The following is an 18,207-nucleotide window of genomic DNA, read 5'->3' on the forward strand; positions in this document are numbered from 1 at the left end:
GTCAGTCTGTCTATGGACCAGCCTGCCCGCTCACCTGGGAGCGCTCATCTGCTACCTGCCTGCTAGCCTACCTGGAGGCTCCGCCGTCACTTGCCGTGACCACCTGCCTGTCCAGAGACTCTTGCCTGCTCACCTGGGAGCGCTCACCTGCTACCTGTCTGCTAGCCTACCTGGAGGCTCTGCCGTCACTTGCCGTGACCACCTGCCCGTCCAGAGACTCTCGCCCGCTCACCTGGGAGCGCTCACCAGCCACCTGCCTGCTGTCCTTCTACCCAGAGACTGTCCCTGTCACTTGCCGTGAGTACCCGTCCTTTTACCCAGAGACTGTCCCTGTCACTTGCCGTGACTACCTGCCCCTCTACCCAGAGACTGTCCCTGTCACTTGCCGTGACTACCTGCCCCTCTACCCAGAGACTGTCCCTGTCACTTGCCGTGACTACCTGCCCGTCTTCCCTGGGAGCCACCCGCTTCCTTACAAGGACTGCCCCCTTGTATAGTTGCACAGAGGTTCCACCTCCCAGACCCGTTACAGTTTGCTCGGGCCATGGAACCCGGTGGCCCCCAGATCTCTGATCTGCACCAGGAAGTCTTACGTCAGAAAACTCAGCAGGAGGTGGTACTGTCCTATCTACGGTCCGTTAACTCTCGTCTAGGCGCATTGTGTGACTTGTCTATGTCTACCTCTGGTCCAGCCGTGCCCATTCCTGCGGTACCGCAATCCAGTCCCTTCATGGTACCCGACTATGGACCTCGGCTTCTGGCACCTCCACGCTTTGCCGGCGAACCTACTTTAGCTCGGGGTTTCATAAACCAGTGCACCCTGCACTTTGAGCTATTGGCATACCAGTTCATCTCCGACCGGGCCAAGGTGGCCTTCATCATGTCCCATCTTACTGGGGAGGCACTGGCATGGCTAAATCCCCTGTGGGAGAGAGGGGATCCCCTGGTGTCCGACCTGCCGTCTTTCCTCGCTGCTTTCCGGAAAGTCTTCGATGAACCTGGACGGAAAACCTCTTCTGCCTCCTCACTGCTACGTCTCCGCCAAGGGAGTCTCACCGTGGGCCAATATGCCATACGGTTCCGCACCCTCGCTTCTGAGCTTGCCTGGGAAAATGAGGCTCTGGTGTCCGTCTTCTGGGAGGGTCTTTCCGGTCGGATTAAGGACGAGTTAGCTGGTCGGGACATTCCTATCACTCTGGATGACCTGGTGTCACTAGCTACCCGGATTGGCATCCGGTTCCAAGAACGTGCCAAAGAGACTACCTGGGAGAAAGACTTTTCTTGCTCTGCTCCTACTTCCCTGAGACCTGCCTCTCAATCAGTCACTCCGCGGGCGCCCTCGCCTGAACCTATGCAGATCGACCAGACCAAGATGGTCAAATCTCGCCAAGAATCTCGCCGAGCCGAGGGAAGCTGTTTCTATTGTGGCAGTATGGAGCACTTCTTCCTGCCCGGAGAAGCCGGGAAACGCCAGTGTCTAGGACCGCTCGCAGAGGTCGTCCTAGACAAAAGTAAGCCCTCTCCGTCTCTGACTTTACCGGTCTCTATTGCTTGGGGAGAAAACCGTCACTTTGAACTTGCCCACCTGGATTCTGGAGCTGCTGGAAACCTCATCTCCCAGTCTCTGGTAGAGATACCGTATTCCCACCAACTCCCTGGCTGAACCATTATCAGTCGCCTCCGTGGATGGAAGACTTCTCTCGGAGACCATCCTGCTCGTCACTGAACCCATAACCCTGCAGGTGGGAATGCTGCACTCTGAGGAAATCTCATTCCATGTGTTGTCCGGACTTTCTCACTCCCTGTTGCTAGGTCTACCTTGGCTCCAGACACACGAACCCGTATTGAACTGGCGATCCGGTGAAGTACTCCGATGGGGTCCAGACTGCCATAGGACCTGCCTGGTTCCGGTCCGCCCAGTTCGCCCTCCGCCTACTCCAGCTAATTTACCAGGTCTCCCGGCTCCTTACTGGCCCTATGCGGACGTCTTCGGTAAGAAGGAAGCAGAGACGTTGCCACCCCATAGGCCATATGACTGCCCGATCGACCTGGTACCTGGCACCACTCCTCCCCGTGGGCGTATCTACCCGTTGTCTGCAGCCGAGACCCGGGCCATGTCTGAGTACATTGAAGAGAATCTGGCTAGGGGATTTATCCGGAAATCTACCTCCCCGGCTGGAGCCGGATTCTTCTTTGTCAAAAAGAAAGACGGCTCGCTACGCCCCTGTATTGACTATAGAGGACTCAATCAGATCACGGTTAAAAATAAATACCCCCTTCCGCTCATCTCTGAGTTATTTGATCGTCTTAAAGGCGCCAGGATCTTCTCCAAGCTGGATCTACGTGGAGCTTATAACCTGGTCCGTATCCGTCAGGGAGACGAGTGGAAAACAGCATTTAATACCCGGGACGGACACTATGAGTACCGTGTGATGCCCTTCGGTCTCTGCAATGCTCCCGCCGTCTTCCAAGAACTGGTCAACGACATCTTCCGTGACCTTCTTTACTCCTGCGTGGTGGTATACCTGGACGACATCTTGGTCTTCTCTCCGGATCTTCCCACACACCGGAGGGATGTTCGTCAGGTCCTGCTTAGGCTCAGGCAGAACCACCTCTATGCTAAATACGAGAAGTGCCTTTTTGAGCAGACCTCTCTTCCTTTCCTGGGCTATGTTATCTCCCAGACAGGCTTGCGAATGGATCCCGAGAAGCTCTCTGCTGTCCTAAAGTGGCCCCGTCCGGAGGGCTTGAAGGCGATACAGCGATTCCTGGGCTTCGCTAATTACTATCGTCTCTTCATTCCTCACTTCTCGTCACGGACTGCGCCCATATCTGCGCTCACCCGTAAGGGAGCAAATCCCAAGGTATGGTCATCCGAAGCTGAGGAGGCCTTCCTTTCCCTGAAACAAGCCTTCTCCTCTGCCCCTGTGCTGCACCGTCCGGACTGCAACAAACAGTTCTACCTGGAGGTTGATGCCTCCTCCTCTGGAGCCGGAGCGGTGCTCACCCAGAAGTCTTCCTCCGGGAGAATGGTAACCTGCGGCTTTTTCTCTAAAATCTTCTCGTCCTCTGAGCGCAATTACTCCATAGGAGACCGAGAACTGCTTGCCGTTAAATTGGCGCTGGAGGAGTGGCGTTACATGCTTGAAGGGGCCCTATATGCGGTGATCATCTATACGGATCACAAGAACCTGGCATATCTCCAAAATGCCCAGGGACTTAATCCACGTCAAGCCCGGTGGTCTTTGTTCTTTGCCCGCTTCGATTTCATCCTTCATTTCCGCCCGGCGGACAAAAATGTCAAAGCTGATGCCTTGTCCCGATCCTTCCTGTCCTCCGACCAAGAGGAGGAGCCTATGCACATTATCGACCCCTCCAAGGTGATGAATGTGGCCCCCTTGGATTTGACTCGTCTTCCACCCGGCAAGACGTTCGTGGCGCCTCCAGACCGTGAGAGGGTTCTTCGCTGGGGTCATTCTTCTAAACTAGCTGGCCATGCCGGCCAAAAGAAGACCTTCCTACTCATTTCCCGGCATTACTGGTGGTCTACCCTGCGTAAGGATGTGGTAGACTTCGTCTCTGCCTGTTCATCTTGTGGCCGCAACAAAATTCCCAGACACTTACCAGCTGGTCATCTCCTGCCGCTTCCCATACCTGTTGCCCCGTGGCAACACATCGCTATGGACTTCATTACCGATCTTCCTGTCTCTGCCGGGTGTACTGTCATTTGGGTGGTCGCGGACCGCTTCTCTAAAATGGCCCACTTCATTCCCCTGCCTGGTCTTCCGTCTGCACCTGAGCTGGCTAAGGACTTTATTCGCCATATCTTCCGTCTCCATGGCCTACCCCTCCACATCGTGTCGGATCGAGGGGTTCAGTTTACCTCACGCTTCTGGAGAGCCACATGTAAACTGCTGGACGTCACCCTGGACTTCTCCTCCGCTTACCACCCTCAGTCCAATGGTCAAGTGGAGCGGATCAATCAGATCCTTACCAGTTATCTCCGGCACTTTGTTAATGCCCACCATTCTGATTGGGTGGACCTCCTTCCTTGGGCCGAGTTCTCTTATAATAACCACGAGAGCGAATCCTCTTCCAAGTCCCCGTTCTTTATTGTCTATGGCCAGCACCTCCGGATTCCGCTCCCTGTCTCCGTTTCTGTGGACAACCCTGCTGCGGAGTCTCTTGTCAGCGAATTTTCTACTATTTGGGAGAGTACCAGGTCCGCTCTTCTTCTGTCCTCTGAGCGGATGAAGAGATATGCTGATAAGAGACGTCTGGATCCGCCTCAATTCCGTCCGGGAGACAAGGTTTGGCTCTCGTCCAAACATGTGCGGCTCAAAGTACCCTCCTTCAAGTTGGGCCCTCGATTCATCGGTCCCTTCGAAGTCCTCAGGCAAATTAACCCTGTGGCCTACAAATTAAAACTCCCGGCCACCCTACGGATTCCCAACTCCTTCCACGTATCTCTCCTCAAACCCGTTGTCTTTAACTCTTTTTCCAATAATCCAGGTGCCCCTCCTGCTCCGGTTTCCGCTGATAACGTCTTTGAGGTAGAGAGTATTCTGGCCTCCAAGAGGGTAAGAGGAAAGACCTTTTTTCTGGTAGATTGGAAGGGGTTTGGTCCTGAGGAGAGAACTTGGGAACCCAGGGAGAACATCAACGCCCCGCTTCTCCTTGATAAATTTCTTTCTGGCCAAAAAAAGAGGGGGCCTAAAGGGGGGGGTACTGTAGCATCGGCGTCTCTGCCCCGTACTAGGCAGAGACGCCGTCCCTCTCACCTCCCCGCTCCTGGCGGGCGTCCTCCAGCGCTTCTCTCCCCGCTGCTTCCGGCACGCGCTCCTTCCCCGGCAGTGTGCTTAGGGCGCGCGCGCGCGCGCTCCCCCTCTCTTAAAGGGACCGCGCGCGCCGTCCTAAGGAGTCCCCGGCCAATTGCCGGAGGACTTCCCATATTTAAGGCACCTCCTCCAAAATGGAGGTGCCCGAGCAATGTTGTTGCAAAGCCTTCACTCTGCTTCAGCCCTCAGGTCCCGTTACCAGCCAGTTACCTGCCAGATTCCTGCTTGTTACCTGCCAGTCACCTGCCGGATTCCTGCCTGTTACCTGCCAGTTACCTGCCAGATTCCTGCTTGATTCCTGCCTGATATCCGTTTACCTGCTTGCAAGCCTGCGGTCCGACGGTCTGCTTTCCGACACCTGTCAGTCTGTCTATGGACCAGACTGCCCGCTCACCTGGGAGCGCTCATCTGCTACCTGCCTGCTAGCCTACCTGGAGGCTCCGCCGTCACTTGCCGTGACCACCTGCCTGTCCAGAGACTCTTGCCTGCTCACCTGGGAGCGCTCACCTGCTACCTGCCTGCTAGCCTACCTGGAGGCTCTGCCGTCACTTGCCGTGACCACCTGCCCGTCCAGAGACTCTCGCCCGCTCACCTGGGAGCGCTCACCAGCCACCTGCCTGCTGTCCTTCTACCCAGAGACTGTCCCTGTCACTTGCCGTGAGTACCCGTCCTTTTACCCAGAGACTGTCCCTGTCACTTGCCGTGACTACCTGCCCCTCTACCCAGAGACTGTCCCTATCACTTGCCGTGACTACCTGCCCGTCTTCCCTGGGAGCCACCCGCTTCCTTACAAGGACTGCCCCCTTGTATAGTTGCACAGAGGTTCCACCTCCCAGACCCGTTACAGGTTGCGTCAGAGCTCACTCGTCAGTTCTATCTTCTGCCTGCCACAAATTAATTCACTTTAGACAGATTTACTGACATCTATGACAGCTTGTGACACGGTGATTCATTTTGCACATATTTAGACTGCGATAAAGTATTGATCTTTGGGGGTGAGACCGCTGGGACCCCCAACAATCCCCAGGAGGTTCTGTAGAGCAAGCTTTGAACAGAGCAGAGGTGGAGCATGTACATCTCTACTCCATTCATTCTCTGTGGAACTGACCCCTAGCGATCAATTCCTAAATCCTGTTGATAGGGGATTACTTATATACTTGGTACAACCTCTTTAATATGGCATGCGGATGTCCCTGATCGGGAACTTTCTATATAAACGCATAATATAAAGTCAAGTTTGGGTCAGGAGACCTGAAGCCAGTCTTTGCATTGAAGCATACTCAGACCGCAAAACACACGTGTGAATCCAGGCAAAAGCTGTTTTTTTTTGTTTGCCTGTACAAAACAGACCAATTTTGCAAGTGTGTTAGATCCAATTTTCGGGCATATTTAGTCCACATGTCCGTTTTTATCAATGGTTTTGCCATATGCAAAAACAACGTGACAGAGGTTTCCCAAGCTTCTTCAAGTACCCAGTCAGTGAAAATGAAGAATAGCAGTAGGATGCAACTTGGATGTCCGCAAATAAGGTCAATGTAGGGGATGTCTCTGTTTATATACAGACCATCAGTCAGCAAAATAACAGAACGGACATGTGAATAGTGTAAGGATAGGATGTGTCAGTGTGCTGTCCGAGTAATGAGGCCCAACTTGCCACCACATATTTTCACTGATCTGAAGTCACCAGCCATAGATCAGCCACTGAGGGACTCATTAGGACTCGCTCACATTGCCACGTAACACGGTCGAGTGCTAGTGCTATGTGATGTTTTATCGGATAGCACTCAGACCAATAATATACTATGTTATCCGAGTGCAGTCTGATGTACGTGCACAGAGACAATGGAGAAGATGGAAAAATTAAGTCCTCCATCTTCTCCACACCTGTGCTGCAATTCTTCCATGCGAGAAAATTGGATCACACTCAGAGTTAAAGCAGAGTGTCATTAGCATAATCGGCCCAATTCTCTGGCATGGGAGAATATACAGCATTGTGAGCTAGCCCTTCATGTGTGTACCATGAGCTAGCACGTCTTAAGAACATATATCATGAGAATTGCTCGATGATAATCTTCTGTACTTGTGCATATACTAACTCTTCAAACTTATTTTTCACCATGGAAGGTTTTGGAGGGGCCTCTATAACCGATTTGAGAAAGGAATGCACCCTCGCCAGTCAGTCACTGATTTTCTACAGGCAGTAAAAGAAGAGACGCAGCAGCTGGAGGAGGAAATGGAGTTCATGGAGTAGGTGTGGTAGAAATACTGAAAATCCAGCTTCCTGGCCTATATGTTTTTGATGTTTATACCTCCGCTTAGGTTTCAGTGTAAACCAATTCAGCTTTTAATGGTGACTGAGAAACAATTTTAAATGATTATATATAGAAACCCTGCACAAGATAAAAAAGAGGCAATCATTTTTAGCCGATGCCCTACGTCTTTGGTGTTCTCCAACACAATAACTGGAAGAGAGCACCATTAAAGGGAATCTGTTACCAGGTTTTTGCTACCCATCTGAGTGCAGCGCAATATAGGGGCAGAGGCCCTGATTCCAACAATCTGTCACTTACTGGGCTACCTGCTGTCATTTTGATAAAATTACTGTGTTATCTGCAGCAGACCCCACCCACATCACTGATTGGCAGTTCTCTGACTGCTGAGCTCTGTATAACCCCGCCCACACCACTGATTGGCCACTTTGTGTATACTACATTTGCAGAAAGCTGCCAATCAGTGATGGGGGCGGGGTTGTACAGAGCTTATGAATATGTAGGACTACCTGGCAGCAGGTTTACTAGTCCCCAATGATAATCTGCTTGCTGATAAAATAGTGATTTTATAAAAACTACAGCAATCAGACCATTAAGTGACACATCACTGTAACCAGGGTCTCTACCTTGTGTCTTTTCAATGTCAGTAATGCCTGAGCACTGTGGCATTATGGATTTGACGCGCCCCCTGGGCCAGTGTTGTTTGGGGGATACCCGGAGCCGGATCAGATGGGGGTTGTAGTCTCCGAGTGGCGGTGACCCGGTCCGTGCCCAGGGTGTCAAGCTCAGTGTGTGGCAGTCCTTATAGATGTTACTAGATGTTCTTTTATGTCGACTACGCCACCCGTTGAATTGCGGTCAATACGGCCGCCGCTGCAGCAGGGTCCGCTGAGGCTGGTGATGTGTGTGCAGCTCAGGTAGTATAACCCCCAACGGGAGGGGTATAGCCTCAGGGGGTCAGGTGTAGAGGATGGTGGTTGTGGAGGTGCAGTGAGGATGGTAATGAGACTCAGAGTCGGGCTGTGCAGTTCAGGGTTTTTACTTACTGCTGTTGTTCTGGTCACTCCGGCCTTGAGTGACCGCCCGAGCCGTGCTGCGTCCACCAGGTCCTGGACTCGGCCAACCCCCAGGTGATTCTGGAGCGTGGTCCTGAGCTCCCTTTCTGACTTGTCCTTCTCTCTGGCCTTCCCCACCAGGGATCCACCTAAGTCCGGCTCCCTCGGGCCTCTTGTTGGTAAACCCTTGTCTCTGGGTTCCCTGACCCTATTCTTGGTTTGCCTTCCGGGTGGATTTAGTGGGTGGTCGTGGCAGATCCTGCCCACGACCTCCGGTCTCTGGCTAAGGATTAGGGCCCTCCACCAGCTTGGGATCCGGTACCCTTGTGCCAACTCTTCACCCTCTGATCTAATCTTGGGTTCTTGGAGTTCTCTCTTCTCCCCCTCTGGGTCCTTCTTTCTCCTCTCTCTCTCTCTTGGCCTTGGAGCTGGCTGAGCTGCTCTGCTTGTCTGACCAAACCTCTACAAAAGACCCTGTTCTAAGATGGTTCCCACCTTATATACTCCCTCTATGTGTGAGCTCAGGTGACCAGCACCCAATGAGCTCCTAGCACTACCCAGACTGCTCCCCCTATCTGCCCCTACACTACTGGGATGTTCCACCCCCCTCCCACTCCAGCCAGGGACAGACACTGTCGTACCTGCACATTTCTCTAGTGGGAGTACCATTGGTCTGTCCCCCGGAAATGGGATGTGTGTAGTGCATGCAGCCTACTGAGCTCAGTTCCACACTCCATCCTCACCCGGGAGTGGAATATCACACCTCTGGGTTGAGGTGCAATACCCCTGTAGCAGCCGAATCCTCAGGGTGCTACATTCCCCCCTGGTAAATCACAGCACGTCCTCGGGCTGTAAGATATAAAAAACATCCAAAACATACAATTATTTTTCATAAACATCAACATATAAACATATAAAACATCATATATATATCAACAATAAAACGTTTTCATAAATAACATTCTTGTAAACATTCCTGTCTCTGGTTCCTCCGGTCACGGTGCAACTTGTGACCGGGTAAAGTGCGACAGTCTCTTGAAGAAAAAATGGTTTTCCCATAAAACCAGTAGGGGGCGCTTTAGGAAGCGCAACTATATACAAAGGGGATATGGCCGCTCTCAGTCCTCGGCCAGGTATTAGGAACTAGGGACACACGGGCATCAGTTCACACTTTGTCCCAACGGGGAACATATTTTAAATAAGTAACAGTTCTTGGTACCCCGACGGGCAACTTTATACAGTCTCTCTCTACCGTACTTCAACGACGGCGTCCTCCTGCTCTTTCTTGTTGGTTGGATTCAGTTTCAGACCCGTCCGGGTCCTCTTGCTCCTCCTCACACCGCAGCTCCTCCTCCGTCAGGCGATGCACATGGAGGGCGTAGGGTCCTTTGGCACACTTGTGCCGGGTGAAGGTGACCTCGTCCCCTACATACAGGTCACGACCTCTGTGTCCCTCCGGCAGATGGCTTTCTACGTCTCTGCGGGTCACAAAGACGTCGCCGGGGGTATGATGGTCTCTAATGAAGCCCCACCCATGCTGCATGTTGAATTTTATCACAGTCCCGGTGGAAGGGGGACCATGAGCTGCACGGGGATTCCTCCTGGTCCGGCTCTTCTGCTCCGCGCTCCTTATCTGTGCTTGCTGTTCCCGGACCCGCCTCTCTCTCCGCTCCTTCTCGAAGACTTCGAGCTGCTGGCGGCAGCACTCTGCACGCTCCGCTGCGGCCGCCCGAGTCTCCTGAGTGAACCCCATGAGGTCTTCTCCGGTGGGGTCCCACTCAAACTATGCCTCCTCCAGCGGGGGTGAGGTCCTCTTTACAGGCTTCGGAGCCGGAATTAGGGGCTCGCACATGGGCCTTGCTCTCTGGAGTTCCAGCTGAATGTACTCCTGGGGCCATACAAAGGGCTGCCCATCCGGGCACGTATGCTGGGCAAATAGATTTTCACCCAGGTGCGGCACTCTAGATGTTGAGGGCGCGTTGATGGTAGCGGCGCCCGGGTTGACCAGGCCTTGCGACCAGGCTTGGGGCACCCTAAAGGCAAAGGGCACCGTAAGAACGGCGGCGCCCTGGGTTACTCGGCCCTGCGACCAGGCCGGTGGCTCCGCGGAGGTAGGGGGCGCTGTTGGAATTGCGGCGCCCGGAGGTACTAGACCTTGCGACCAGGCCGTTGGTATTTCCTGCTTCGCCGCGCTCAGGGTTGAGGCGCGTGACGTCACAGGGGTCGCGGCCGCGGTTTCCGGTTGAGGCCTAGTCGGCGGCGGTGACGATGCAGCGACGGGCACGGCAGGGGGAACTTCGGGCTCTGCGACGGGGAGCTGTGGCAGGCACGCGGTTTCCCGGCTCGGGGTAGAGACGTCCCCTTTACCTGCCTCCGTCCGTTCAGCTCCCTTCTCGGCGCCGTCTCCGGCCTTCAGTCCTCCTGCACCATCCTCAGAGGCGGTCTGTCTCCTCGTCTCGGGTGGCGTGCTCCGCTGACGGGTTTCGGTCTGCTGGGCCATCTCTCGGCTCCACTCCGCCAACGTCTCTCGCTGTACCCGGGCCATCCTCCGTGCGAGGCTCTCCAGCGCAGTCTGTGCACACTCCCGGTCTCGGGGGAGCTGTGCCAGGACCTCCACTAAGCCTAGTGGGGTCGTTGCTTGCAGCAGGCTCCTGACCACTGGGTCGGTGCTGCCTGACTCTCCCTCCATCTCCGGGTAGGCTTTCTCTGGACTCCTCTCCAGACTTCTTGTCTCCGGGTGCGCTCTCTCCAGACTGCTCCAGGCGACACCCATCTTTGCTCTCTTGTTCTGTCTCCGCCCACATTGAGGGTGGTCCCGGGGCAACTTCAGTTCCAGGGGCAGTTCTCTCACGCTGATGGACACTTCCAGCATCACAGTCTCTGTTGGTGGGCGCGGTTTCCGCTTTTGGCGCCATTCTTCGACCTGGCCCACGATGGGAGGTGGCCTCTTGCCACCCTCTGGCACGCCCATAATGGCGTCCGCTCTTCCAAGGCGGGAAATCTTTGGAAATGGCGGGAATCGTCTCCCAGTGGCGGGAAACTCCATGGATGGCGGGAAAAAGCTGCAAATGGCGGACAACCGGCGGGAAACGACCTGTGATGGGGTCCGTTGGCGGGGACCCTCCGGAACCGGCGGGAGACTTCTTTTTAAGGTAACGGTGAACTTCTCTTCAGGCACGCAGTACCCGGTTGTTGCGGGCACGTGATCCTGCCGACTACGCCAAAGTTGACGCGCCCCCTGGGCCAGTGTTGTTTGCGGGATACCCGGAGCCGGATCAGATGGGGGTTGTAGTCTCCGAGTGGCGGTGACCCGGTCCGTGCCCAGGGTGTCAAGCTCAGTGTGTGGCAGTCCTTATAGATGTTACTAGATGTTCTTTTATGTCGACTACGCCACCCGTTGAATTGCGGTCAATACGGCCGCCGCTGCAGCAGGGTCCGCTGAGGCTGGTGATGTGTGTGCAGCTCAGGTAGTATAACCCCCAACGGGAGGGGTATAGCCTCAGGGGGTCAGGTGTAGAGGATGGTGGTTGTGGAGGTGCAGTGAGGATGGTAATGAGACTCAGAGTCGGGCTGTGCAGTTCAGGGTTTTTACTTACTGCTGTTGTTCTGGTCACTCCGGCCTTGAGTGACCGCCCGAGCCGTGCTGCGTCCACCAGGTCCTGGACTCGGCCAACCCCCAGGTGATTCTGGAGCGTGGTCCTGAGCTCCCTTTCTGACTTTTCCTTCTCTCTGGCCTTCCCCACCAGGGATCCACCTAAGTCCGGCTCCCTCGGGCCTCTTGTTGGTAAACCCTTGTCTCTGGGTTCCCTGACCCTATTCTTGGTTTGCCTTCCGGGTGGATTTAGTGGGTGGTCGTGGCAGATCCTGCCCACGACCTCCGGTCTCTGGCTAAGGATTAGGGCCCTCCACCAGCTTGGGATCCGGTACCCTTGTGCCAACTCTTCACCCTCTGATCTAATCTTGGGTTCTTGGAGTTCTCTCTTCTCCCCCTCTGGGTCCTTCTTTCTCCTCTCTCTCTCTCTTGGCCTTGGAGCTGGCTGAGCTGCTCTGCTTGTCTGACCAAACCTCTACAAAAGACCCTGTTCTAAGATGGTTCCCACCTTATATACTCCCTCTATGTGTGAGCTCAGGTGACCAGCACCCAATGAGCTCCTAGCACTACCCAGACTGCTCCCCCTATCTGCCCCTACACTACTGGGATGTTCCACCCCCCTCCCACTCCAGCCAGGGACAGACACTGTCGTACCTGTACATTTCTCTAGTGGGAGTACCATTGGTCTGTCCCCCGGAAATGGGATGTGTGTAGTGCATGCAGCCTACTGAGCTCAGTTCCACACTCCATCCTCACCCGGGAGTGGAATATCACACCTCTGGGTTGAGGTGCAATACCCCTGTAGCAGCCGAATCCTCAGGGTGCTACAGATTTCTTATGGCACCAGAGAAGTTTGTTCATTGGTATAAAGTTTTCAAGTAAAGGTTCATTTAGGCAGGCCAATAATTGGGTTAGGGAGCGTTCCCTCATTCCCAACTGTTGGCTGCCTAAACAGGCCATCAAACATCCAATGGAGGGGCAAAACATTCATTGGTGTGATAATTTTTGAGCAAGTTTAAAAATTATCATTAGCAGCACATTGTCCTGTGTAAACGAGAAATGTGCTGACGATAACATAAGTGCGGCCGGCCTTACTAAACAGACCATTAAACCACTGCTGATCGACTTGCATATAGAGGTTACATTAACATGCCCTAACCCAATGTAACTTTTGCTCTTGTCTAACAATTTTTCCTTTAGAGATTAACAAAACTGGAAACTCGAGAGTCAAATGAAACCTACAAGAATCTCAATGACCAGCCAAAAATCCACAACTTCCAGATATGCATCACCAAACACTCTCCGTCTAATACGCCCCAAGATTACAGCACCAACCTGAAGCTGTTTCCCTCTCGTAGTCCATCCCAAGGTGAGGAGGACTCGGCCCTGATCCTAACCCAGGACCATTTGAAGAGCTCGGACCCCGACCTGTCGGCTAACAGTGACCAGGAATCTGGGGTGGAGGACTTGAGCTGCCGGTCTCCGAGTGGTGGAGACCCGTTACCCAGCGAGGACAGTGGGAAGGATCCCGATTCAGATGAAGCAGTGTTCCTGACTGCTTAGAGGTCTTATTAACCACTTGCTATTATATTAGTGCTTCTATTTATTTATAGGGAGTGATGTAAGCTGGGAGGGATATACTGGGGGGAAAAAAAACATATCGACTTTGTTCACATGTATCAGTGGTAGTTTGTGGTGCGGAGACCAGATACAAATGTCCTATATAGTCCGTCTGATCCAGGCAATTGAACGACTGACAATTGGAAAAGTGCATACACAGGTTGACGAAACAATGACGGGGACACAATGATCGCTAATAATCTGGTATCATGTTATCAGCAGCACGTCTCCTGTTTACACTGAGTAATGTGCTGCCGTTAAGAATTTTAATGAATGCATAAAATGTATCGCACCCAATGAAACGGTGCTTTCCTAGTTTGTCTGCCGATTGTGGTCCTGGTTAGATGGGCCAATAATCGTATGGTGAAATGATTCCTATGAGCGCTCGTTCATCGTTTATTGGCTCTACGCCTTAAGTGCGTGTCTGCAGCCTCCGGGAATATTCAGAAACAGTTATCTTTTTTTAAGAGCCAACCTTATAATGCGTTTTGTTTCCTTTCATGATTTCAAACCACATGTCCGTGGAGCATGAATCCTGTCCCAATATATTTGTATATTTAAGGTTTGTCATTGACAAAGGTGCCCTGTACTGGAAATATGGACACTTACATGGTTTTCGGGTTTCGGTCCACTGTGTGAAAGATCTGAATGTGCTTTGCTTCTGTGTAAGTTGCTGGTAGACTAATGGTGGTCATCCAGGATCTGACATTGGGTATTAATTCCCTACCTCCTAGTTATGTTAGGCATGACTATCACATGTAAGGTTCTTGCCACCTGGCCGAGAAAAGTTCGAAAAAAAGGACGCAAGCATAAACTGTTTGGCCTGTGACCACAGCAATTTACAGGAAAACAATGTGATTTTCGTCACATGATTAAAACCATGACCCAATGTCTATGGCTGAATAATCCCTTAAAGACTAATGTTTTGTGCTATGGTATACCATCGGTCCGATCTTCTGTAACTTTATACTGTTTCCACATAGACTGCCAATGAAACAAAACTTCAGAATCTCATTTGGAGACTTTAAAGGGGCTGTCCAAGACTTTATTGAAGGCCTATACTTGATCATCAATGTCTGATTGATAGTGCGTGCTGTAGCTGTTCCTGTGTCAACGGTGGTCAGAAATGCTCAGGTGCCGAGCTCTGTTGACGGAGTACTACATATCGGCCACCCATTCAAATCATTAGGGGGCAGATGTGTAGTACGCAGCCGCAGCCACTATTCCCTCCACAGAGCTCTGCAGTGCAGCTCCGCTAATGAGCACCCCAATTGATCAAACATTGATGACTTATCTTAAAGAGGTGGTCACTACATTGTATAATGCCCCCATCAAATTACACCTTTTAAATACCTGCAGCCGGGGTCACGTGATGCAGACTGAGCAGTCAGCAATAGCGCCACCCACAGGTACATATGGAAGCAGGAGGTATTTACAAAAACATTTATTTAGTTAACATGTGTAAATCGATGGGGTCATTATACAATGTAGTGGACCACCTCTTTAAAGAAAGGCCATCAATGTTAACCCCTTAAGCCCCAGAGCATTTTTCGTTTTTGCATTTTCGTTTCTGCTCCCCTTGTTCCCAGAGCCATAGCGTTTTTATTTTTTGGTCAATATGGCCATGTGGGGGCTTATTTTTTGCGGGACGAGTTGTAATTTTCAACGCCATTACTAGTTTTATCATATCCTGTACGGGAAAACGGGAAAAAAAATCCAAGTGCGGTAAAATTGCAAAAAAAGTGCCATACCACAGTTGTTTTTTATTTATTTTTTTTACCACGTTCACTGAATGCTAAAACTGACCTGCCCTTCTCATTCTACAGGTCATTATGAGTTAATAGACACCAAACATGTATAGGTTCTTTTATATTTAAGTGATGAAAAAAAATTCCAAAATTTGGTAAAAAAAAAAAAAAAAAATAGCGCCATTTTCTAAGACCCGTAGCGTCTCCATTTTTCGTGATCTGGGGCTGGTTGATGGCTTATTTTTTGCGTGCCGGGCTGACGTTTTTATTGAAAACATTTTGGTGTAGATCCGATGTTTTGATTGCCCGTTATTGCATTTTATTGCAATTTTGCGGCGACCAAAGAACCTAATTCTGGCGTGTAGAATTTTTTTCTCGTTACGCCGTTTACCGATCGGATTAATTCTTTTTTTATATTGATAGATCGGGCGATTCTGAACGCGGCGATACCAAATATGTGTATGTGGTTTTTTTTTTTATATATATTTTATTTTGAATGGGGCGAAAGGGGGGTGATTTAAACTTTTATATATATATATATATATTTTTTATATTTTTAAAAACTTTTTTTTTTTACTTTTTGCATGCTTCTATAGTCTCCATAGGAGACTAGAAGCAGCACTTGTTTGATCGCCTCTGCTACATACAGGGGACGAGCAGGTCCCCTGCATGCAGCAGAAATGGTCCTGTGCTATGAGCGCCGACCACTAGGTGGCGCTCATAGCGACAAGATCATGACAACCACAGGCGTCTGCTGCAGACCCTGGGTTGTCATGCACGCCCATCGGCGACCCGCGATCACGTGACGGGGTCGCCGGTGGGCGGGGCTTATGATGCGCTACCCGGAAGCGTGTTAAATGCTGCTGTCGGAGATTGACAGCAGCATTTAACATGTTAACAGCCACGGGTGGATCGCGATTCCACCCGCGGCTGTTGCGGGCACATGTCAGCTGTAAGAATCAGCTGACATGTGCTCCGTTCAGTGAGGGCTCAGCGCAGCAGCCCTCACTGAACGGGCAGTACGCAAATATGCGTACTAATACGTCCCCGGTAAGTAAGGGGTTAAAGTCTGGGACAGTCCCTTTAATTATTAATCGGTGGCGGTACAGATCTATTAGACTTTTCAGAACTTCAGAATAGGTCCATCCTTCAAACAGATGCCAAAAAGTACAGTATGCTGCAAACTTTAATGGAAGCATTCCTGTATGAATACAATATTGGAGGAAATAAAGAAAAAAAAAAAAAAGCTTTGGCACTTTTATGTAGGTCTCCATAATATAGTGGGGAGAGACTTTCTTATTGACTTATATAAGTGAGGTAGAGCAGTAACCCCAAAGAAATTGAAAAATCAGCTGTGGTCCCTATAGGACGGCCCTACACATTGCATTTCCCATCACTTTTTTGACAATACATTGGGGTGGAAAAATAAGATACAAATAAAGCCGATAATAAGAATTTATAGTCCAGAATTTACTGGTCACTTTTGTATTTCTGTAGGAATTCCAGCTCTGTACGTTGCAGATATCCGGCCCATCAGCGGATTAGCGGGGTCCCGCGTACTTGAATCCTTGCATGTTATCTGGGGGCTAAGAGCCATAGGGGTCTCTCTAAGTGCTTCCGACACTGGTTTTCAGAAAACGTACTGATCCTTTTATATTCGTGCTGCAAGGTAGTTCCATGTGGGGTCTCAGCGTCACATTACTGGGCTAGTACTAATATGGTAAGAGTCAATGTTGTGTAGTATCCCCCCGCCATCCTTTACGTGTCTGCCTGCTGCATAGTGAACGGCTGCCATCTTGAATGCTCATTGAAGCTGCTATTAGTTTTTTTTGTAAATTGCATGGATAATCTTACCAGAATAATCGTTCTCACTTCTTGACTTGTCTGCTCATTGTGACCAATATCATATTGGTTTTATAGAGGAGTTTACAAGCGCTTGTAGTGCTACAATACAAGAACAAAGCTCCTAGATGTAATAGGAAGATCATCATAAAATGACCGTCCCTCCCAACTGCAGATTCCAAAATCTTCTGAAGATGCAGCTTATAAGTGAGGTCCGTGATGGTCAGAAGCAGCGTCTTCTTCCCATGATCGGTGCCTGGGGTGGGAGCCCAGCGATGTAGGGGCTGAGCCGCAGTAACAGACATGGGGCCGTGTCTGCGGGGGAAGGTGGGGAATAGAGTTTTCATTTTCTAATCCAGGACAACCCTTTTAAAAGTAGAACTCCCAAAAACAATGAAAGGGAAAGCCTCTTAAAGGGACACTAATCCTCCAAATGAATGAGGGCAAAAAATAGAGCAGCTCTTACTTTTGTCCAGTCTCAACATGATCCTAAAAGAGATGGGGCCAGAGTGATCAAGAGCGGCGCTGTTCACATTGGTCTTGATGAGGAGGTGTGCTGGAGTCAGACAGACGCTCACGGTTCATGAAAAGGTGCATGCTTCTTCCTGAATTGAGAACGCACCGTGGGACAATAAACAAATCTGCAACATGTGAATGAGATTTTGTGGCTATTTATGGTACAAAGATTTAAAAAAAATAATTCTGCACAAGCGCTGTGTGTGAACAAACCCCAACGGTGGTGCCGCAGGTCTTTTGGGAGTTCTCCTCGATTGCAAAGGGTTTTGTGTGTTTTTTTATATATATTATTTATGGTTTATTTATTGATGCCATCATTGCTTATTTTTGTGACGAGTATAATAAAATCATGATCAATTTTTTTATTTTGTGTTGCATATTTTGACTGTAATTTATATGCAGAAATTGATTTTTGTTTTAAGATATTTTAAAATATGTTGTCAAGCAATATTACCCTAATTGTGACTATATCAGTACAAAGTACGTATGTAAAGTAGTTTATTCCGTAATGTGCAATTAGAATATTTTTTTAAACTCCCTTGTGTTGTGTGTGTGCTGGTGTGTATAGATTAGACTGGGCCTCTGTCCTTTACGGACATAGCATTAGAGTCATTTATGGTGCACTTATAGAAGATTTCCCTTTAACCCTCAACTGGTGAGGTGGGGGTTGCCACACCCCAGGGAATTTTTGTTCGGCTGCCATTCATTGAAAAATGCTGGTATGAG

Source organism: Phyllobates terribilis, unplaced genomic scaffold, assembly GCF_046119375.1.
Source record: "Phyllobates terribilis strain yellow unplaced genomic scaffold, ASM4611937v1 Scaffold_71__1_contigs__length_7168151, whole genome shotgun sequence".
In the NCBI taxonomy this organism is placed as follows: domain Eukaryota; kingdom Metazoa; phylum Chordata; class Amphibia; order Anura; family Dendrobatidae; genus Phyllobates; species Phyllobates terribilis.